This window comes from Aquarana catesbeiana, linkage group LG04 (assembly GCF_042186555.1).
Source record: "Aquarana catesbeiana isolate 2022-GZ linkage group LG04, ASM4218655v1, whole genome shotgun sequence".
Classification (NCBI taxonomy): Eukaryota; Metazoa; Chordata; class Amphibia; order Anura; family Ranidae; genus Aquarana; species Aquarana catesbeiana.
In genome coordinates this window covers 429,318,353-429,341,951 of record NC_133327.1, presented here as the reverse complement: position 1 = coordinate 429,341,951, position 23,599 = coordinate 429,318,353, and positions in this window count along the sequence as shown.

The window sequence follows — 23,599 nt, the reverse complement described above, 5'->3', positions numbered from 1 at the left end:
AAAAGAACGCACTGAAGAACAGCAAGGCCTGTGAAGAGCGACCTGAAAAACAGTAACGAACGAACAAGAATACAATGACTAAGTCACGCGGAACTTGCTTGCACGCACTGAAGAGCAGATACAAACCCACAAGCACAAACTGAACGGCAGAAAACGATCTGAAAACCACGAGTCTGAAAAAGCGCGAATCGTCTCTCACCAAACTTTTACTAACACGAGATTAGCAAAAGGAGCCCAAAGGGTGCCGCGCTTGGTTCTGAACTGGCCTTTTCTAGTCTCGTCGTACGTGCTTGACGTCACCGCGTTCTTGGCGATCGGAAATTCCGACAACTTTGTGCGACCGTGTGTACGCAAAACAAGTTTGAGCCAACATCCGTCGGAAAAAATCCTAGGATTTTGTTGTAGAAATGTCCGACCATGTGTACGGGGCATTAAGATGTTACGCAGAGTAGGGAAGTAACAAAAAACTTACACAAAGGAGCAACTGGGGTTATAGTATACTTGGACTTTGTAAAAGTATTTGACACAGTTCCCCAAACATGGCTAATGTGTAAATTAAAGTCTATAGGCTTAGAAAATGTAGTTTGTAAATGGACAGAAAACTGTTTAAAATAATGTATTCAGAGAATAATAATGATTCATACTGTGAATAGTCTAACATTATTATTACCCCAAGGTTCAATGTTGGACCCTTTTTGTTTACAAACTATTTCTTTAAATAGCAGTGTACAAGTACAGGTAACTGATATCATAAACTCCAAAAGAATACTGTTCTTGTGAAAAAAACATATACATGTGAAATTAAAAGTGGCACCACTAATGTGAGACATTTTTACAATAAATGACAAATGACAATAAAAATGTTGCACTAATAAACGTGTGTAGATATATATTAAAAAAAAATCAAACAAAACAAAAAATGTACAAAATGGGGGTGGGACTTTAAAGGCACTACCATAACAAAAAATATATAAAAAAGTATAAAGTTTATTGTACATGAAGAAAACACATAATAAATAAAGAATAAACACATATGGAAGGATGCATCGTATAGTACAAACGTTGAGCAGAAAGACATGTTACACAATCCTAAACCCAACAACGTTTCAGAGATGGACTGTGGTCTCCTTCATCAGGAATTTTCATAGGAAGTACAATGTATCATAGTGGCTAAGAAAGTACATTAACGCATCCAAACAATCTTTAGTGAGGAGTAATTAAGGTGAGGGGTCTCCCGCAAATCCCATCCACCGGATAATAGTCAGTGTAAATAAAGGAAGTAGTGTAGAGGAAGAGAGGAGAAAAGAAACGTCCCCTTCCTCACACCCAACAGCCCCACTGGGTTCTGAGGTTCAGACCAGCAGCAGGCTGACACATGCACTGGGGCCCAAAGGACATGGAGGATCTAGGTTCTAAAGGTGGCAAGGTTCACAGGCCGGTGGGAAGTGGGGGAAGGCTACTAGGAGGTCTGGGAAGCCACAAGCTGCAAATAGCCGCAAAACAGCAGGACTTTAAATCACAGAATCCTCAGGAGAGCATCCTACCCCTGGCCCTGGGGTTGCCTGCTACTCCATAGGCTTGATCGAGTGCCCAGGAGAATCTCTGCCATATCATCATACTAAGATGCATTATACCATAAGGCTGAAAGTGACATGGATTACGCACAATGTATAGCGAAATTTCCACGTTAGTGATGGCAGTCCGGGATATTAAGGAGCGAACAGAACCTCCTATGCATCGGATCAGGAGGAGGGGAGATCCCAGAGATCCCAGTCCAGGACATCAAACCATTTGAAATACTTTGTTGTCCCGAGACAAGGGTTTCATTTTCACTGTCTGATGTGTTAGGTAGGTTCTGCTTTGCAAAAGAACAATTTTTAATCTTTTGGTATAATGGCGGGATTTTTATTGCATGTTTGTCAGTATTGTTTGGGATACTTACCTCCACTATAGGACCCATTTAATACAACCTAAAATGTTTATGTAAGTAACTGTATGTTGTGTATAACTGAACAGACTGATAAGAAACTGTTGTGTATATTGTTTAACTGATGCAAGACACATCTCCCCATAAATGTAATAATATTTTTCACCTACAAATGATTTAGTGAACTTTGATGGTTGTTTAAAAAAGGTTTTGTTTGAAGTTGCTTTTGAAAATGGCTGTAACATATTCAAGTGGTCATGTGGCTGAGGGGGGAAGGGCGGCCATGCATTGTTGGGACATGTTGTACAGGATTCTAGGCAATCGCATGGGGGGGGAGTTCTTTTGTTTTGAGATGAAAAGATCAAACATGCAAGCAGCATTGTCTTGGTCCTGTGTATCTGTTGACCTTCCAACTTTCAGACCTAAGTATTGTTTTGTATTTGGGAACAAGAGTGTATGTTTGAGTAATATTATTTTGTATTTTATGTAACTTTGGCATTTTCGGATGTGTTGTTTGGTTGGAGAGCCTGTGTTTTAGGCCTCCTATGGGCCCTAGTTGATGTAGAATAAAGTGTTTGTTTATGGTTAAGTGTTCATTCAGTGTCACATTTGTATCAGTTTTTGTGGGCAAAAATGTTGATTTTCTAGTGAAGAAATCTCGGTTTGTGCTGGTTTTGGCAGGATCAGCGACTGCATTTCATGTGTTAATGCCACCATTTTGTCGTGGTCAGACTTTCATCAGTCATTTTGCTGTAGCCCAGATTTCATCTGCCATGTGGTCCGGCTTTCATCAGCCATTTTGCTGTAGTTTGTCATGGCCTGATTTTCGTTTGTTGCAACTGCCATTTTGTGTCTGCTGTGTTTTGATTTTGGGTATAATTACTCTGCTTTTGGTCCAGGTTTCAGCATTTAGTGAGAGTGAGCCATCTTTTTGCAGGAGTTTCAGTTTTTGGCTTTAGTTGCATTGTTGTTGTGTGGTATTTCGGTCTCAAAACTTGTGGTCTAACTGCCCAGGGGATATGGGAGTTGAGGGGGATCCCCTACCATTTCCTGGGGTTTATTCCACCCTTTCCTGGACAAAAGTTTTTTTAGAAATGTTGATAAAGTCCAGAGGGGGTAGCCATAGCTATTTTATTGTGTAATATGAAGTTCATGGAAGCCAGGCTTCTCCGCCCCCTTCCCCTTCCTGTCCATTGATATGTAAATAAACCAGTTTGATGGGTTTTTAGAGCTAAGCAGACAACAGGAAGTTCTTTGCAGAATGTGATGTATGCAACAGTAAGTTCTTTGCAGGATGTGATGTATGCAACAGGAAGTTCTTTGCCGTATGTGATGTATCAACAGGAAGTTGGTGGGAGAGGCTTGGGGTCTTTTGAAACAAACATGGGGACACAAAGGGACTTGTGTTTGGAAGGACGATGGAAATCAGTTTGGTTTTTAAATTTAATTCTGGTTGTTTTGCAAAGTTTTATACTGTAATACAGTTTTGGGTAGAGAGTAAACTTAAGGCATCCACGTTAGTGTCGTAACATCTAGGTACAGACAGAAACCATAATATTGTGTTGAATAGTGGTGGTTTGTAGATTGTCTGGCAAACACATTTATAGGGCTGTCAATAATCGGTTGGAGAGCATGTAAATGTGAGGAGTAGATTCTAGCATACCGGGAGGCCGTGTCTCACAATCGGAAAACGCAGCATGCCAGTACTGTAAAATTGGGCATTAGGCAGTATTGCTCCGAAAGCTAGTGAGAGGGTTCCCTGTACGCAGGGACACATCATAAGCGATTTGAATTGTCATGGGTAATGAGGTCTGTATTTGGGGCTCCGGACATGAGACCCCTTAAAGATTGGGATATATGGTCAGAGGGTACAGTAAGGTGTATTCCTTTGGAAGGTACTTTTGATGTCTGGAGGTATGAGACCCCATAATATAAAAAAACCTTGGAAGTAGATTGGCTGTGGCTTCAGAAATCTCTAATGAATGGGTTGATAGATGTGTAGTACACACTTGTGTGATTAAAATTCTCATGCCTGTTTTTGAACTTTGTGTGGCTGGCCCATGCAAGGTTTGGAGCTGCTCTCATGTTTTTCCCATTGTATTTTTTTTCTATTGCTAAAAGAGTGAAGGCAGTATTCCGTCTGATTGTATTTTTATTTTTGTTTTGGAAACTATGAAATATCTCCCTCATGTTTGTATCTAAATGTTTGTCTTAGTCATCTCATTGTTTGTATGAAGTAACATATGTTAGAACCTACCGTGGCAGCCCTCATACGCATCACGGCTGTTGTATTTTTGTAGGAACGTGAAACGAATGCCCCGTACACATGGTCGGACATTGATCGGACATTCCGACAACAAAATCCTAGGATTTTTTTTACGACGGATGTTGGCTCAAACTTGTCTTGCATACACACGGTCACACAAAGTTGTCGGAAAATCCGATCATTCCGAACGCGGTGACGTAAAACACGTACGTTGGGACTATAAATGGGGCAGTAGCCAATAGCTTTCATCTCTTTATTTATTCTGAGCATGCGTGGCACTTTGTGCGTCAGATTTGTGTACACACGATCAGAAATTCCGACAACGGATTTTATTGTCGGAAAATTTTATAGCCTGCTCTCAAACTTTGTGTGTCGGAAAATCCGATGGAAAATGTGTGATGGAGCCTACACACGGTCGGAATTTCCGACAACAAGGTCCTATCACACATTTTCCATCGGAAAATCCGACCGTGTGTACGGGACATTAGAGTTACAGAGGGTTTCATTGTTGTCAGTTTTGGAGAATGTCAGTGACAATTTACCAATGTACAGGAATATTGTATTGGTTGTCTTTCTTTGCAGGTTAAGGTGTATGTAGATAGCTGAACACATGCATAAATACACACGCCCAAAAGAGGGTAAAAGTATAATGGGCTGTTTCATTGTTTTTTTTTTCTGTACCATTCTAAACCCTGCATCTCTTCCTCCGATTTGTAATGAGGAAGAAATTGGGGGGGGATAAAGGTGAGAATGACAGTTTTCAAACTAATAATACTAACCGCTCTAATTCTTACCAAGTTTGTGACCTAGTAGGATGACATGTTCTACGACTGTCTTTCTTTGATGGAATTTGAATGAGCAACCAGCCGTCTGGTGAAGGAGGCTCCCATCCCAGATGAAGAACCTTTTTGTCAATGGTTCCAGGTATTACACCCCAGGTGGTAAGATGCAGTGATCACGGGGGCGTGGCTTGGCGCACGATAGAGATGGCAGCCTAAATGAGGAGCTCTGTCAGACCAACGGCCCAAACTAGTCTTTCTGCTGCACAGCAACCGACGATGAGCAGGCAGAATCGTTTCTCACAGCACACTCGATCTCGCCGCTCTACCGCTGCATCAGCCGAGAGGAACATTTCGGGGATTTTTAAGAACCAAGCCGTGATACAGAAAGTGACTGCAGGATGGAAGATGGCGCCGGTGCAGCATGAGGAGGATCTCAGCGAAGACTCCCTGTCTGCTACAGAGGACAATCGTAGGAGAGGTGCACGTCCTGACCATCCACTTACCTATGCAGATATGTCAGGCTTTGTTGCTCACATCAAAGCCTCATTCTCTGCAGCTATCACGGACCTCAAAACCAACTTGTTAGTTCTCACAGAGAAGATGGCCACCGCTGAAACAGCAGGAAAGCACAGAGACAAAGCCATAAATAGGCTGGATAGGGTGGTTTCTTCTCATGCACTCCATTTTATCTAGATGAACAGACACCTGGAAGATCTCGATAACAGGGGGAGAAGGAACAATATTAGAGTTCGAGGTATACCAGAATCAGTTGATGCAGACCAAATAACTCCTGTATTGCAGAGGGTTTTTAATAGCCTCTTGGAGAGACCAGAGGATATGGACATTGAATTTGTCAGAGCGCATAGAGCTCTAAGAGCCAGAGGCCCAGATACACTTCCCCCTCGTGACATAATTTGCTGCTTGAAAAGCTTTTCCCTTAAAGAGGAGATCATGTACAAGGCACGCAGAAACGAGCAGATTGTGTTCAACGGCGCTCACATAACTTTATTTCAAGATCTTTCTCAAATTACGCTGAAAAATCGCAGGGCCCTGCGACCCTTGTTAGAGGTGCTGCGGGCAAAAGATCTCCGGTAAACGTGACGCTTCCCCTTTGCCCTCTCAGTGTCGCACAATGGCAAACAACACTTTCTCCGCACTCCAAGTGACCTTCAGGAGTTTTGCAGTGCCCTGCACCTAGGAGAGATTGACCTACCAGAGTGGTATCAGGAGTTTTTACTCCCGTCCGGAGACAGAAGCCCACCACACTCCCCTATGGTGACCCCAGAGAAGCATCACGCAAAGAAACAGAAGCAGAGTCGGCAGGAAGGTTCAACCGCTGGCACTCCAAGGGGCAAAGCACACTCCTCCAGGATGTTATTGGATGTAGAGCGCGAGAATCCTATCACCTACCAATGTTCGGTTTCGCTCAGGTTTCAACTCACAACTTAGCATGTGTGCTAATTGAGCAGGTACTCTGTTACTTCTACAGTTAAGTTTTCACACAATGACTCCCCATTCCGGATCATTCGACACTTGGAGGAAAAGACCTACTATTACTAATGTCGTCCTTGTTTGCGTTTTTTTTTTTTTCATGGGAGGGATAACGTGGGCTGTTTAGCAGAGACCTGGGAACCACCTAACCACCTACCAGGGGGTCTCACAAGATCCCATTGGTGAATCACACTAACCTTTGCTTCACTCACTGTGACCTTGTCAGCCTAACGGGAACTTGGAAGACAAAGTTTCAGCCCAGGGCATTGCTACGTATCTCAATCAGAAGACATGACACATCTTGCTGGTTGGTTTGTCTCTACAAGAAGCCCAGATGGACCATGGTGTATGTTCAGCTTACTTAGAGACTTAGCAAGATTCTTTTACCTCCTATCTACTTTAAATGTCACTACAAGCCGGATGGGGACTCTTAGTTAAATGTAGAGTTTCTGCTTATACTTCCCTCTGTGTGTTTTTGTTTATGTTTTTTTTTTTTTTGGTTCCTGCACTAAGTGACTCCCGTATGGGAGGGGGGGGAAGGGTAGGGAGGCGACTATGCCTTTCATATCCTGATCCCACCACCCCATATATTTCTACAAGTTATTATAGTTGTTGCTTGTTCCACTCCGTTTTCTTGGTTGGAGCTCCGCTCCAACAGTCCAAGCGGCAGAAAAGACCATTAGGCACTATCCACTTGCTAAAATGGGCCGAGGTCTGGCTGTCCTAAGTCCCTGACAGTTCATTTCATTTTTTCCACTTTTTGTTAAGTTGGGACTGATATCTGACCGTGTGCCTTCCGCGTCCCCACAGAGTGTGTCAGAGGGGTTATAGACCCACTCTCTCACACTAAATATTGATCCACTCAGACGTTGTAATTGTCTGGGAGGGTTGTATATCTCACTCTCCGTACTCTTATTTCTAATTTCTTACTATACTCATATCTTTCTGTCTATTTATTCCCATTTTTCTTAGTCATTGACTGAGGTGGTACAACTACGTTTAAGTATTTAAATTCTAACCAGTACTTTTTATAGTTGGCTTACTCTGCGTTAGGTCGAGCCCCTACGGTGGTATCTCACAACGTCAAGGGCCTAAACATTCCGGAGAAACGCATTACTCTCTTGCGGGAATTAAAAAAAGGTAAGCCTAAAATTGTTTTCCTGCAAGAGACCCATTTTAAGACAAACCAGGTTCCCAGGCTCACCGACTCCTACTTCATAAAGGCACACCACGCCACAAACGACAGCTCCAAATCTAAAGGAGTGACAATACTGCTCAGTAGGGAGGCCTCATTCGAGATCACAGACAAATTGGTTGATCCAGGGCGGAGATATATTTTTGTCAAAGGGAAATGTTCTGGGGTGCCCACCACATTAGTGAATGTTTATTTCCCTAATACCTCCCACTTGTCCTTTTGCAAAAAGCTAATGAGGGAGTTGGAGGGTTTCAGCACAGACCGCTTAATCTTAGGGGGAGATTTTAACATTCCCCTAAACCCGCTAGTAGATACGTCAACAGGAAAAACCTTCATTACCTATAAAATATTTTAAAAAATTAAAATTCTCCTCCACTCTTTAGATTTAGTTGACACTTGGCACTTCCTACACCCTGAGGACAAAGATTTCTCTTTCTATTCAATCCCACATGATCGCCACTCCAGGATCGATTACCTCTTTATCACACAGAGGGATCTCCATACAGTCAGAGAGGCATACATAGGGATACAGACAATTTCTGATCATGCCCCAGTTTCCATTGGCCTAAACCTGACCGATACCCCGGCCAGATCAGGAACTTGGAGACTAAATTCCTCTCTCATAACAGATCCAGTTCTGACCGCAGCTTTAAAAGAGTTCTTCAGGCATAATGTGACCCCGGGCATGGACCCACTGGTGATCTGGGAAGCCCACAAGTGCTCCATCAGGGGAGAGCTAATTAGGATGGGTGCACAAAAAAAGAAAGATCAAGAAAAGGAAATTCTCCAACTAACGCAAAAAATCCGTCATCTACAAACCTTACAAAAGCAATCCTTGACATCCAGATCGGCGACTACTCTTCCCGAGACGAGATTGACTCTTAAACAGCTTCTAGAATCCAAAACGAAACGCTTCCTTTTTTTTGGAAAAAAATATACTATGAACAAGGTGACAAACCTGGCTATCTGCTTGCCAGGGCATTGAGGGGACCCACTCCTAAATATAACATCTCAGGCATTCAAAATAAGGGTGGTAGGGTGGATAGAACAATGGACAAAATAGCACAACACTTCCAGGAATTCTATACCAATTTATATAATCTCCCAACCCAACATAGACCACATGATTTGCAGGGAGAAAGGCTCCAGGTGATGCAGGATTTCTTGAGGGGTTCCGGCCTCCCTTCGCTTACAGCGGAGGACGCCGCATCGCTCGACAGCCCCGTGGACTTAAGATTTAAAACACGGTAAGAGCCCGGGTCCTGATAGGTTCACGGCCATATACTACAAGACATTCATCGACACATTATCTACACACCTCCAAGACGCATTAAATTCCCTATCAAAGCCAAGAACGGTCCCCCCAGAGTTTTTATCAGCTTTTATTACCGTGTCACCCAAGCCAGATAAGGATCCGCTTCACTGTTCTAGCTATAGGCCTATATCGCTACTGAATTTAGATGTGAAGATACTGGCCAAAATCATCTCCAATAGACTGAAACAGGCGGGCTTTATGCCTGGAAGAGAGGCAAGGGACAACGTCACCAAAGCCCTAAACCTGATTCATGCTGCCCATGGACGAAAGATCGAGGGTCTTCTCTTGTCTACGGATGCAGAGAAGGCCTTCAATCGAGTAGCCTGGGACTACATGTTTGAAACTTGCAAACACATAGGCTTGGGACCAGGAATGATGGCCTGGATAACCTCCCTCTACCAAAACCCTTCAGCCAGATTCAAAATAAACGGTTCACTATCCAACAAAGTAAGCATAAACAATGGGACAAGACAGGGTTGTCCATTGTCGCCCCTGCTATTCATAATATCACTAGAACCATTTGTTAGCTGAATCCTAGCAAATAAAGCTGTAAAGGGATTTAAGGTCACAGGGCGTGAATTCAAAGTAGCGGCATACGCCGATGACCTACTCTTCTTCTTGACTGATCCACATATATCCATCCCCTCCCTTATGAAAGAGTTCGCAATATATGGTTATATTTCTAACCTTAAGATAAATTATTCGAAATCGGAGGCGATGAATATTTCACTCCCAGAACAAACACTAAAGACAATCCAGGACAATAGTCCATTCAAGTGGGAAGCACAGGCCATCAAATACCTGGGAGTTTGGCTTACACCTAAGCTGTCCTCTATCTTCTCCTTAAACTTCCTTCCCCTTCTCAAAACTATAGAAAAAGATTTACAAACCTAGCACACGGGGTTCTTTTTTCGTGGTTTGGCAGGGTGGCTATTTGCAAAATGACCATACTGCCTAAAATCCTATATTTATTAAGCACACCTCCCATTAAAATCCCACTAAGCTTTTTTAGATCGCTCCAGGCCCTTCAAATGCGATTCATTTGGGCACACAAATCACCACGTATTACATTTTCCCTACTAACAAGAGCCAAAGCAGTGGGTGGGATGGGGATACCGGATTTTAAAATGTACTACCATGCCACGCACATTGCTAGGATCATAGACTGGCACTGTCATGGTGGCATAAAGGATTGGGTGTCGTTGGAAAATGATTTGAGCCCGATTCCCCTGATGTTCTCCCCCTGGATACCAAAACTCAAATACCCCCCGATTCTGAGAGCCCACCCTTTGATAGGGACCACTTTGGAAATCTTTCATCATCTAGCTAAACAACCCAAACTTTCTTCTCCTCTCAGCCCTCTCACCCCATTGCAAAACAACCCAGACTTCCCACCTGGAATGGGGAACCGCCTCTTGCGCTCCTCTGATCAAAAACAACCAGTTCTAACATCCCACTGCTTCGACAACAAGATAATGAAGGACTTGACTAATCTAAAGGCTGACAACAATATACCTTCCCTTCCCTTGTGGTCATACTTTCAAGTCAGAAGTTACGTCAACAATGCCACCCGTAAGAGACACTTCACTAGAGAACCTACTGAGTTGGAGTCGGTGTGCCTAAAGGGGGAGCAGGTTGTAAAGACCACATCAGCCGCTTATCAGTGGTTACAAAATTCGAAAAAGCCCGCAGATAATAGGCTCAGAGAGAGATGGTCAGCCTGCCTTGACATGACGATTTCAGATACCCAATGGGAGAGATTAAAAAAGTTAAGTACAGTGCTGCGCTGAAAGTAAACTAAGGCAGCAGCCAACACACCCGTAGACTCAGGATCAAAATAACAACAGAAAATTCAAAGTGTGGCGCTATTTGCTCTGTGAATATATAGTAAATAAATACAAAAATCCTAAACATTAAGTGACATCAAAACAAACATTTCAGTGTGAACAAGAAAGATGCCACGTGAGCATGTGTAACAGTGGCTGGTGAACAAGGTAATAATACATGTGTGTAGGGATGAGCTTCGTGTTCGAGTCGAACCCATGTTCGGCTCGAACATCGTCTGTTCGCCCGTTCGCCGAATTGCGAACGATATGGGCCGTTCGTGCCAAATTCGTGTGGTGCGTCACGGCCCATAATTCACTGCGGCATCGCAGTGCATTGCTGGCTGATGATTGGCCAAGCATGCACTATGACCCGCATGCTTGGCCAATCACAGCGCCGTCTGAACAGAGAGCCGTAATTGGCCAAAGCCAAGGAGGCTTTGGCCAATTATGGCTCAGGGGATTTAGTACACGCCCCACACTATATAAGGCCGCCTGCACAGCGGCCCTGTGTAGTGTGTGTTTCGGGGGTTGAAAGAGATAGACAGAGAGATAGTGTAATTTGATTTGAGTTAGATAGATTAGGCAGAACAGTCAGTCAGTTTAGCTGCACTTACAGTGTATTGTGTATATATATGCATCCCAGGTGTTGCATATATATATATATATATATATATATATATATATATATATATATATACACTGTATTCAGTTTAGCTAGATCCGTTCCTGTTATCTTCCTACTGACAGGCAGGCTTGTCTTGTTACAGTATTTACAGCTGCCTGAAAAAAATTGCTGGTGTTCTTTTGATCCTATTAGTACCACAGTCAGGCAGCTAACCTATTTACAGTTAGTGCAGTGCGTCCTGCTCACAGTGTTCAGCTAGATCCATTCCTGTTATCTTCTTACTGACAGGCAGGCTTGTCTTGTTACAGTATATACAGCTATCTGAAGAAAATTACTGGTGTTCTTTTGATCCTATTAGTACCACAGTCAGGCAGCTAGACTATTTACATTTAGTGCAGTGCATCCTGCTGACAGTGTTCAGCTAAACCTGCAAGTTAGTGGGGTGCATCCTGCTCACAGTGTTCAGCTAAACCTACAAGTTAGTGTGGTGCGTCCACCTCACAGTGTTCAGCTAAACCTACAAGTTAGTGCGGTGCGTCCTGCTCACAGTGTTCAGCTAAAACTACACGTTAGTGGGGTGCGTCCTGCTCACAGTGTTCAGCTAAACCTACAAGTTAGTGGGGTGCGTCCTGCTCACAGTGTTCAGCTAAACCTACAAGTTAGTGGGGTGCGTCCTGCTCACAGTGTTCAGCTAAACCTACAAGTTGGTGTAGTGAGACCTCTGCACAGTGTTCATCTAAAGCTACAAGTTAGTGCAGTGCGTCCTGCTCACAGTGTTCAGCTAGATCCGTTCCTGTTATCTTCTTACTGACAGGCAGGCTTGTCTTGTTACAGTATTTACAGCTACCTGAATAAAATTGCTGGTGTTCTTTTGATCCTATTAGTACCACAGTCAGGCAACTAGACTATTTACAGTTAGTGCAGTGCGTCCTGCTCACAGTGTTCAGCTAAACCTATAAGTTGGTGTAGTGAGACCTCTGCACAGTGTTCATCTAAAGCTACAAGTTAGTGCAGTGCGTCCTGCTCACAGTGTTCAGCTAAAACTACAAGTTAGTGCTGTGCGTCCTGCTCACAGTGTTCAGCTAAACCTACAAGTTGGTGTAGTGAGACCTCTGCACAGTGTTCATCTCAAGCTACAAGTTAGTGCAGTGCATCCTGCTCACAGTGTTCAGCTAAAACTACAAGTTAGTGCTGTGCATCCTGCTCACAGTGTTCAGCTAAAACTACAAGTTAGTGCTGTGCGTCCTGCTCACAGTGTTCAGCTAAACCTACAAGTTGGTGTAGTGAGACCTCTGCACAGTGTTCATCTAAAGCTACAAGTTAGTGCAGTGCGTCCTGCTCACAGTGTTCAGCTAAAACTACAAGTTAGTGCTGTGCGTCCTGCTCACAGTGTTCAGCTAAACCTACAAGTTGGTGTAGTGAGACCTCTGCACAGTGTTCATCTCAAGCTACAAGTTAGTGCAGTGCGTCCTGCTCACAGTGTTTAGCTAAAACTATAAGTTAGTGCTGTGCGTCCTGCTCACAGTGTTCAGCTAAAACTACAAGTTAGTGCTGTGCGTCCTGCTCACAGTGTTCAGCTAAACCTACAAGTTGGTGTAGTGAGACCTCTGCACAGTGTTCATCTAAAGCTACAAGTTAGTGCAGTGCGTCCTGCTCACAGTGTTCAGCTAGATCCGTTCCTGTTATCTTCTTACTGACAGGCAGGCTTGTCTTGTTACAGTATTTACAGCTACCTGAATAAAATTTTTTCTGATCTGATTGTTATAGTGTGTGTATCCCACTTTTAGCGGTCGCTCTAATTTCATTTATTGTTTTTGTCACTCCATTTTCTTTCATATGCTTTTTCAATATTTTTGTTAGGGTTTATTAATTTTATATTATTAATTTGTAGTCACATGTAGCGCGGTAGTCTTTTCTTTTTCCATTATACACCTGAATAAAATTGCTGGTGTTATTTTGATCCTATTAGTACCACAGTCAGGCAGCTAGACTATTTACAGTTAGTGCAGTGCGTCCTGCTCACAGTGTTCATCTAAACCTACAAGTTAGTGGGGTGCGTCCTGCTCACAGTGTTCAGCTAAAACTACAAGTTAGTGCCGTGCGTCCTGCTCACACTGTTCAGCTAAAACTACAAGTTAGTGTGGTGCATCCACCTCACAGTGTTCAGCTAGACCTACAAGTTATTTTTTTGCGAGCTCTGCACAGTGTTCACCTAAAGCTACCTGTAGAAGGTTGGTGGTGTTTTCCTGATTCTATCACTACCGCAGGCAGCTAAAAAAGCTACAAGTTAGTTTTTTGCGAGCTCTGCACAGTGTTCAGCTAAAGCTACCTGTAGAAGGTTGGTGGTGTTCTCATACTACAGGCAGGCAGTTGATTTTGCTAGCTGCAGTATCAGTACATATATATATATATATATATATATATATATATATATATATATATATATATCCCAGCTTAGTGCAGCTACAGGCCATTAGTATGTCTGGAAGGGCAAGAAGGAGAGGCAGACAGTCACAAGCCAATAAGAGAGGGCAAGCAGGCTCTGTGTCTAGTGCTGGTCGTGGAGACGGTGCATCCTCATCAGCACGTGGCTGTGGGACACGCTTGGCCTTTTTTTCGGCAGCTGGCCGTGTTGAGCCGCAACATGCGGAAGACTTGGTCGAGTGGATGATCAGGCCGTCCTCATCCTCCTCATCCTCTCTCACCCATGCCCAGGGTACTTTGTCTGGCAAAGCAGCGGCCTCTTCCCTCGGCTCAATGTCATCAGTGACTCCTTCCCTAGCCCCACCATGTCCTCCTGAGGAGTCCCTCGAACTGTTTGACCACAGTGTTGGGTACATGCTCCAGGAGGATGCCCAGCGTTTGGAAGGCTCTGATGATGATACTGAGCTCGATGAAGGCAGTAACATGAGCACGGACAGAGGGGGTGCCCAAGAAGGACAGCAATCTGGCAGTCATGCTCCCCCTGCTGCAGCATACTGCCAGGTTTGCTCCAGTGATGAGGAGGGAGGGGATGATGAGGTCACTGACTCAACGTGGGTGCCTGATAGGAGAGGGGAAGAGGAGGAGGATGCACATCACCAACGAGGCAGGATGCCCTCCAGGGGCCAGCCTAAGGGCAGCACATTGACTGCATCACACCCCAAAGCTCCACATGTGCAGGGCGCTGCAGTCTCTGCGCGTTATTCAAAAAGTTCTTTGGTGTGGGCCTTTTTTGAGACGAGTGCATCAGATCGCACCGCTGCTATTTGCAACATATGTCTCAAGCGTATTTCTCGCGTGGCCAAAACATCTCCCGCTTGGGTACCACATGCTTGACCAGACATATGTTGACCTGCCATGCAGTTCATTGGCAAGCATATCTAAAAGACCCACACCAAAGAACAAAGAGGACCTCTCCTTGCTACTCATCAGCTGAGATCTCCAACCCCACTATACCTTCAGTCCTCTCTGAGACCTGCACTGAGAGGAATGAAGGTGTAGAATTAGGTGTGTCACAGCCAAGTACTTGTGGGCAATCTGCTTTTGGTACACCGACGTCAGATTGTACCAGGCAAATTTCCCTGCCCCAGCTGCTGCACCGCCGAAAGAAGTTTGCTCCCAGCCATCCACATGCGCAGCGGTTGAATTCTAGCTTGACAAAATTGCTAGCACTTCAACTGCTGCCTTTTCAGTTGGTAGACTCTGCCCCCTTCCGTGAGTTTGTGGAATGTGCGGTTCCTCAGTGGCAGGTACTCAAACGCCACTTTTTGTCACGGAAGGCGATTCCGGCTCTCTACCGCCATGTGGAAGGCAATGTCCATGCCTCGCTGGACAGGGCGGTCAGCAGTAAAGTGCATATTACCACTGACTCATGGTCCAGCAGGCATAGACAGGGACGTTACCTAAGTTTCACGGCGCATTGGGTGACTCTGCTGGCAGCTGGGAAGGATGCAGGACAAGGTGCAGTAGTGTTGGAGGTTGTTCCGCCACCACGCCTCCAAAATGCTAATGATTGTGACACACCTCTCTCCTCCACCCCCTCCTCTTCTTCTTCCTCCATGGCCTCTTCCTGTGCTTTGTCCTCAGAACCAGCGGTGCTCCGTAGCCATTCAAGGGGCTACGCAAGTACGCAGGCCAAAAGATGCCATGCGGTGCTTGAGCTGGTGTGCTTGGGGGACAGGAGTCACACTGGGGCAGAGGTTCTGTCAGCTCTGCAGGGGCAGGTTCAGAGGTGGTTGACGCCACGCCAACTTAAGTCAGGAATGGTGGTTTGCGACAATGGCACCAACCTCCTCTCTGCCCTCCGACAGGGACAAATGACCCATGTGCCCTGTTTGGCTCACGTCCTTAACTTGGTGGTGCAGCGGTTCTTGGGCAGGTACCCGGGCTTACAGGATGTCCTGAGGCAGGCCAGGAAAGTCTGTGTGCATTTCCACCGGTCATATAATGCCAGTGCGCGGCTGACGGACCTCCAAAAGGAGTTTAACTTGCCCAAGAACCGCCTAATCTGTGACATGCCCACCAGGTGGAACTCAACGTTGGCCATGCTGCAGTGGCTGCACACGCAGCAGAGGGCCATCAATGAGTACCTGTGCGACTATGGCACCAGGACAGGGTCAGGGGAGCTTGTTTTTTTTCCCCACGCCAGTGGGTCATAATCAGGGATGCATGCACTGTCCTGTCACCATTTGAGGAGGCCACGAGGATGGTGAGCAGTGACAGTGCATGCATCAGTGACACTGTCCCCCTTGTCCACCTGTTGGAGCACACGCTGCGTGGAATAATGGACAGGGCACTTGAGGCAGAACAGAGGCAGGAAGAGGAGGACTTCCTTAGCTCTCAAGGCCCCCTTTATCCAGACAGTGTTCTTGCGTGCCCGCCGATCACACAGGAAGAGGAGGAGGAGGAGGAGGAAGATTGTGTCAGTATGGAGGTGGAGCCTGGCACTCAGCATCAGCAGCAGTCTTTAAGGGATCAATCCCAAGAAACACATGGACTTGTACGTGGCTGGGAGGAGGTGGCTGCGGACCATGTCGTCCTTAGTGACCCAGAGGACTCCGGACCGAATGCCTCAGCAAACCTACGCTGCATGGCCTCCCTGATCCTGCAAAGCCTGCGTAAGGATCCTCGTATTCGTGGTATCAAGGAGAAGGACCAATACTGGCTGGCAACCCTCCTTGATCCACGTTACAAGGGTAAGGTTGCAGACCTTATCTTGCCATCGCAGAGGGAGCAGAGGATGAAACATCTTCGGGAGGCCTTGCAGAAAGGTTTGTGCAACGCGTTCCCAGAGACTGGGAGGTCACAAACTCCTGTTTCTGGACAACGTGTTGCTGAGGCTTCGGGCAGTCAAAGAAGGAGCGGTGGAGAAGGTGGCCATCTGACCGATGCGTTCAGACAATTTTTTGGTCCGCAGCCCCAAGGTATGATCAGTTCCAGCAACCATCGCCAGCGTCTGTTTTACATGGTGCAGGAATACCTAGGGGCAAGATCTGACTTGGACACCTTTCCCACCGAAAATCCTCTGGGTTACTGGGTCTTGAGGATGGATCACTGGCCAGAGCTTGCACAATATGCAATTGAGCTACTGGCCTGTCCTGCATCCAGCGTTCTTTCGGAACGCACATTCAGTGCTGCTGGAGGCTTTGTAACCGATCACAGGGTGCGTCTGTCCACCGACTCGGTCGATCGACTGACCTTCATAAAAATGAATCAGTCTTGGATCACCACCAGCTACCAAGCACCTGATGCTGATGTAACCGAATAATTTTTTTTGAATTCTCAGATCCCTTCAAAGACTGCCTATACTGATGCTGAGTGACTATCCTTGAGAAATTATCCTCTTCCTTCTCAATCATCACGCTGATAGCTTGTAAGAACATTTTTGGTTCTGGGCGCCACCACCAGTGCCTAAGGCACAATTTTTCAGCCCCTGTTTAACAGGGGCGTGTAATTACAATTTTTGATGCAATACCTTGCAGCAGGGCTCGTTTCTGCGTTACAACTAGAGTATCTGTGAGGGGTTGCAGTGTTGTTGCACCAGTGCCAAAGGCCCAATTTTTCAGCCCTTGTTTAACAGGGGCGTGTAATTACAATTTTTGATGCAATACTTTGCAGCAGGGCTCGTTTCTGCGTTACAACTAGAGTATCTGTGAGGGGTTGCAGTGTTGTTGAACCAGCACCAGTGCCTAAGGCCCTATTTTTTAGCCCTTGTTTAACAGGGGCGTGTAATTACAATTTTTGATGCAATACTTTGCAGCAGGGCTCATTTCAGCATTCCAACTAGAGTATCTGTGAGGGGTTGCAGTGTTATGGCACCAGCACCAGTGCCTAAGGCCCAATTTTTCTGCCCGTTTAACAGGGGCGTGTAATTACAATTTTTGATGCAATACTTTGCAGCAGGGCTCATTTCAGCATTCCAACTAGAGAATCTGTGAGGGGTTGCAGTGTTGTGGCACCAGCACCAGTGCCTAAGGCCCAAGTTTTCTGCCCCTGTTTAACAGGGGCATGTAATTACAATTTTTGATGCAATACTTTGCAGCAGGGCTCGTTCCTGCGTTCCAACTAAAGTGTCTGTGAGGGGTTGCAGTGTTGTGGCACCAGCACCAGTGCCTAAGGCCTAATTTTTCAGCCCCTGTTCAACAGGGGCATGTAATTACAATTCTTGATCTAATATTTCACAGCAGGGCCCATTTCTGCACCCACCAAGAGCGAGTGAGGACTTACAGTGTTGTGGTACCAGCAGCACCACCACCAAAGGCCCAATTTTTCTGCCCCTGTTCAACAGGGGCATGTAATTACAATTCTTGATCTAATATTTCAAGGGCTTACAGTGTTGTGGCCACAACAACACCTAAGGCCCAAATTTCTGCTGATTAAATAGGGCAGGCCCCTACTTTCAAACATCTAACTTACAAATGACTCCTACTTGCAAACAGAATGAGACAACAGGAAGTGAGATGAAATCTACCCCTAGGAAGGGAAATTCTCTCCTGTAAGAGTTAATATGGGAAAAACATTTCTCATTTCCACTGATGCTTTCCAATCCTTGTTCCACAAAAAAACCCAAATTTTCAAAAAACATTTGTCATTGGGACAAAAAGTGAGGTGAAATCTTCTGAAGAGGAGGAAAGACAGCAAAACAAATGTCACAGGGGTGATAACCCTTCCCTATGTTTTCCAAAAGGCTTAAAAAAGATTTTTTGGCTGGAGCTAAACACGTTAAAAATGTACCCGTTCAAAATTACAAACAGATTCTACTTAACAACAAACCTACAGTCCCTGTCTTGTTTGCACCGCCTGTTTACTGCTGTTCAGAGTATATAGGGGCTGGTGGCCCCACACCTTTCCTTATTTTAATTTGGGTGCGGGGTTTAAGACCCAAAGGGCCTGGTAATGGACTGGGGGGTACCCATGCCGTTTGTCTCACTGATTTTCATCCATATTGCCAGGACCGGACATTACATTAAACCCGCAAGCAGTTTTAAATGAGATTTTTTCCTTTAAAAATGACATTTGGTGCAGGGACTGTTCTAAACACGGGAAACACGCGCCACTTTACAGGCATACTATAGACACCCCCCAGGTACGATATTTAAAGGAATATTTCACTTTTTTTTTTTTTTACTTTAAGCATCATTAAAATCACTGCTCCCGAAAAACGGCCGTTTTTAAAAGTTTTTTTTGCATTGATACATGTCCCCTGGGGAAGGACCCAGGTCCCCAAACCCTTTTTAGGACAATACCATGCAAATTAGCCTTTAAAATGAGCACTTTTGATTTCGAACGTTCGCGTCCCATAGACGTCAATGGGGTTCTAACGTTCGTGCAAATTTTCAGTCCGTTCGAAGGTTCTGGTGCGAACCGAACCGGGGGGTGTTCGGCTCATCCCTACATGTGTGTATTCAATTCAAATAAACATCAGAGACGATATTGTATATAAAGTCCATATCACAATGGATGAAATATGAAAAACAAAAAAAAGTCTGTGATAACAGTGCATAGGCGATGATAAACAGGTGTTTTCTTGAACATGCAGAAGGATTATTTAGACCCAGCAACCTGGCAGATAAATGGACCATGGGAGACCAGAGGTGCACGGAAGGTTGAAAACAGTGCCAGGACCATCACCAGAAACTATGGAGGCTTACCAGAAGTAGTGCCCTGAAATAGCATATGCCATACTGGTCAAAAAAGCTTGATGACCAACAGGTCTAGATGTTTTATCTGGTCAGATGTCATCACCACACAAAACGGGGGGGGGGGGGATTAGTCAGCACGGCTTCCTTGGTAATGGATGTACCACCATAAGCCAAGCGAAAGATTTGTGTTGCATGTGAGGGATGAAAACACTCACATAGCGTGATAACGTTTAAACTTGGATTTATTAAAAATTAACAATAAAAAACAAACTCACATTTTTAGAAGATAAGAATAGCATGTAAATCGTGTAGCGTCAGTCGTGAGGGGTCCACCCGACATGTTTCAACTAAAAAAGTTGTCTTCTGGGAGAGAGCCTGTATCATGGCGCATAAATGCTCCTTAAGCAAAATGGTTCCCCCAGTCGCCGGACACATGCTGGAGGTGCAACAAAGAGAAAGGAACACATTTGGTGGCAATGTGAACGAATAACACCGTTCTGGAACAGGGTTAAAGAGGTAATATACCGAATCACGGAGACCAAGCTCAAACTTAACGCAGCATGCTGCCTGCTTCACATTACAAATTTTACCTTTAGAAGATACAAAAATTCTCTCACCAGACACCTACTAAATGCGTATAACAAAAAGCACAGCGCTGGATATAGATGCAAAAATACAACAAAAATTGATATTACTATTAAAGCACCAACAACTTTCATATGTGATAAAAGAAAAAAATAGAAATGAACAATAACATGAATGCTTCACTATAGTGATATATATGCATGAACAATAACATGAATGCTATAGTGATATATATGCATGAACAATAACATGAATGCTAAACTATAGTGATATATATGCGTGACTATTCCCAGTTTTTTATCCACACATTTAGAAAAAGTCCAAAGATGCAAAAAATATGTCAAAACAAATGTCCAAAAAAGCAATTAAATGTGACTTTGAATAATAAATCCGTGACTGTCACCGTGTTGAAATCCCGTCACCTGGTATAGATTGAAGGCTTACCAAATAGCCTCTGATCAGAGGCATAGAGCTAACAGCTTGGGGTTTGCCCTCCACAGCGGCTGGAACTTTAGCTGGGATGATGGATGTAGATCCACAAACGATCGCCACAGGCTTCCAGACAGCGGTACAATCAGGGAAGAGAGCTCTCACCGATATGGAAGCGTTTAAAAGAAAAGAGAAAACTCCAATGGTGTAGAACGTTTTATCTCTTGTTTATTAAAAAGTCGCCTCACTGGCATCCATAAAAACACTTTTCCTTGCAAGAAACCAATACAGCTTTAAAACAAAAACTCCGCGCATGCGCCGTCAGTACGAGCGTGTCTATCCTACGGCCGTTTCGTCAGAAATGACATCATCACGTGCCCCTGATGATGTCATTTCTGACGAAACGGCCGTAGGATAGACACGCTCGTACTGACGGCGCATGCGCGGAGTTTTTGTTTTAAAGCTGTATTGGTTTCTTGCAAGGAAAAGTGTTTTTATGGATGCCAGTGAGGCGACTTTTTAATAAACAAGAGATAAAACGTTCTACACCATTGGAGTTTTCTCTTTTCTTTTAAACGCTTCCATATCGGTGAGAGCTCTCTTCCCTGATTGTACCGCTGTCTGGAAGCCTGTGGCGATCGTTTGTGGATCTACATCCATCATCCCAGCTAAAGTTCCAGCCGCTGTGGAGGGCAAACCCCAAGCTGTTAGCTCTATGCCTCTGATCAGAGGCTATTTGGTAAGCCTTCAATCTATACCAGGTGACGGGATTTCAACACGGTGACAGTCACGGATTTATTATTCAAAGTCACATTTAATTGCTTTTTTGGACATTTGTTTTGACATATTTTTTGCATCTTTGGACTTTTTCTAAATGTGTGGATAAAAAACTGGGAATAGTCACGCATATATATCACTATAGTTTAGCATTCATGTTATTGTTCATGCATATATATCACTATAGCATTCATGTTATTGTTCATGCATATATATCACTATAGTGAAGCATTCATGTTATTGTTCATTTCTATTTTTTTCTTTTATCACATATGAAAGTTGTTGGTGCTTTAATAGTAATATCAATTTTTGTTGTATTTTTGCATCTATATCCAGCGCTGTGCTTTTTGTTATATTTATTTAGTAGTGCCCTTATCAAGGTATAGTGCATAGCTGCAGGATTTTCCTTCACGGGGGATATTCACTAAGTTACTGTTTGTACACCTAGCGCAAATTTTTTCTTTAGAAATACCTACTAAATGCGGCCAAGTCTCTCATTCCATTGTTCTGGAAATCAACAATAGTCCCTTCTCTGAAAGACTGGCTGCACAAAATTTCATATATTTGTGAAATGGAAGACACACGGGCACAGTCAGAAGAAAAAGTTGAGCGTTATCACGAAACTTGGTCTCCTTGGTTCATATATAGATACTCCCAAGATTATGAAAACTTGATTAAATGACTGGTCAATACTTAGCATTACTTGATCGAATACATAACCATGTAATAACCTGAACTGTCTTGTTATATTGAATTCAAGAAAGTACATTAGACGTTAGAGCCCAATAAGCTCTAAATAACTCCCTCACATCACTGTGACTTATAGGTCATGACACTTATCCTTTTCACTAGATTTCTTACCTTTTCTTTTCTTATCTCCACTCTGTTCTTTACCCTACTCATCAAACAAATGCAGATTTCAAAAAGATATCTAGAGGTGGGCATAGCTTCCTCAACATACAGAAGTTCTAATCTAAAGACAGCATGTTTAATTGTCAGAATGCATAGCTATGACTCACGGACATGTTAGATACGACTTTGATTTTAAGTTTGATACCAGTTGATTGATGTATATCAGATCCTATCTGCACCCATGTATGTTTATATATGCTTCATTTTCTTCAATAAACTACTTTATGAGAAAAAAAAAAAAAAAGATGCAGTGACCACAGTCATTGAGTTCCCACATGTCCCACACAGGGTTATCGCCATATGGAGGTTTGTTTGGAGGTCAACCAAAAACAGGGTTGTACTTTCCTTAGCAGCTGTCGCCTACATTCTCAGCTGATGGGGTTGGTGCAGTCACTGTAACATGAACTTCAAAAGGTCCACCACAGGGTTCATGAGTCCCTCCTGGACCCTGACACACTAACCGGTTTACATTCTTTCCAACCAGTTGACTGGGTCATTGTAAAGAAGCTTGAGGGGCAAAAAAACTGGATCCATGCCACGCACTGCAAGAAGCTGCTCAACTACACCAAAGTATGAGGAGTATCATTGTTTATATATATTTTTTATATATAAATCTCAACTGAGCTTTAGTACCCCAGCGATGACAGCGGTACATGCTATATATGATGTTCATATTGGTATGAGGAGTTTTGACAAACTAGTAAAAAAACTCCAAACAGACACTTGTCAATAGAACTTAACGATACATTTCTAGAGGGAAAAATTAGTTATAGTTTTAACAATAGCTCTGGTTCTTGCCAGTTTGGGTATCAGGACAACTAGGTAGCCCACAAGTGTGCTTCAACTTAAGTTTTAGAATTCATGCGGGTCTACAGCTTATAAGGTAAATCCCCCTAATGCAAGAGGTTCATGCGTCCTGGTGAAACTCGTCCCAGCATCTTATGTCATGGCTGATCGTGAGGATCTGATGGTGCGAGAGAGGGTAAGAATTGCAGAGACAGCTAGAAGGTAATTGTTCACCAACCCTGACCAGGTCTGGGGTCTGGGCATGGCTTCCTGCTTGTACACAGTGGGAGCTTGAGCTTATGAAACGATTGAACAATTTCTCATCCATTGTGGATGGGATGTTCAATGAAACTGTCGAAGCCATAAGGAAGGTCCATGATTATCTGTTGGCATCCAGGGGGTTTCTGTGAATTCATAGGTAAAGATTGTCACACCTGGATCGGGAATACTAGTGACAAAGTTCAGGCCCATATGGATAAGGTTAGATCCCTGCAAGGCAAAGCCAGAGCTATAGCTAGTGAAGGTTGGAATCCTTTTAAGGGTCTGGGAATCTTTGGGGA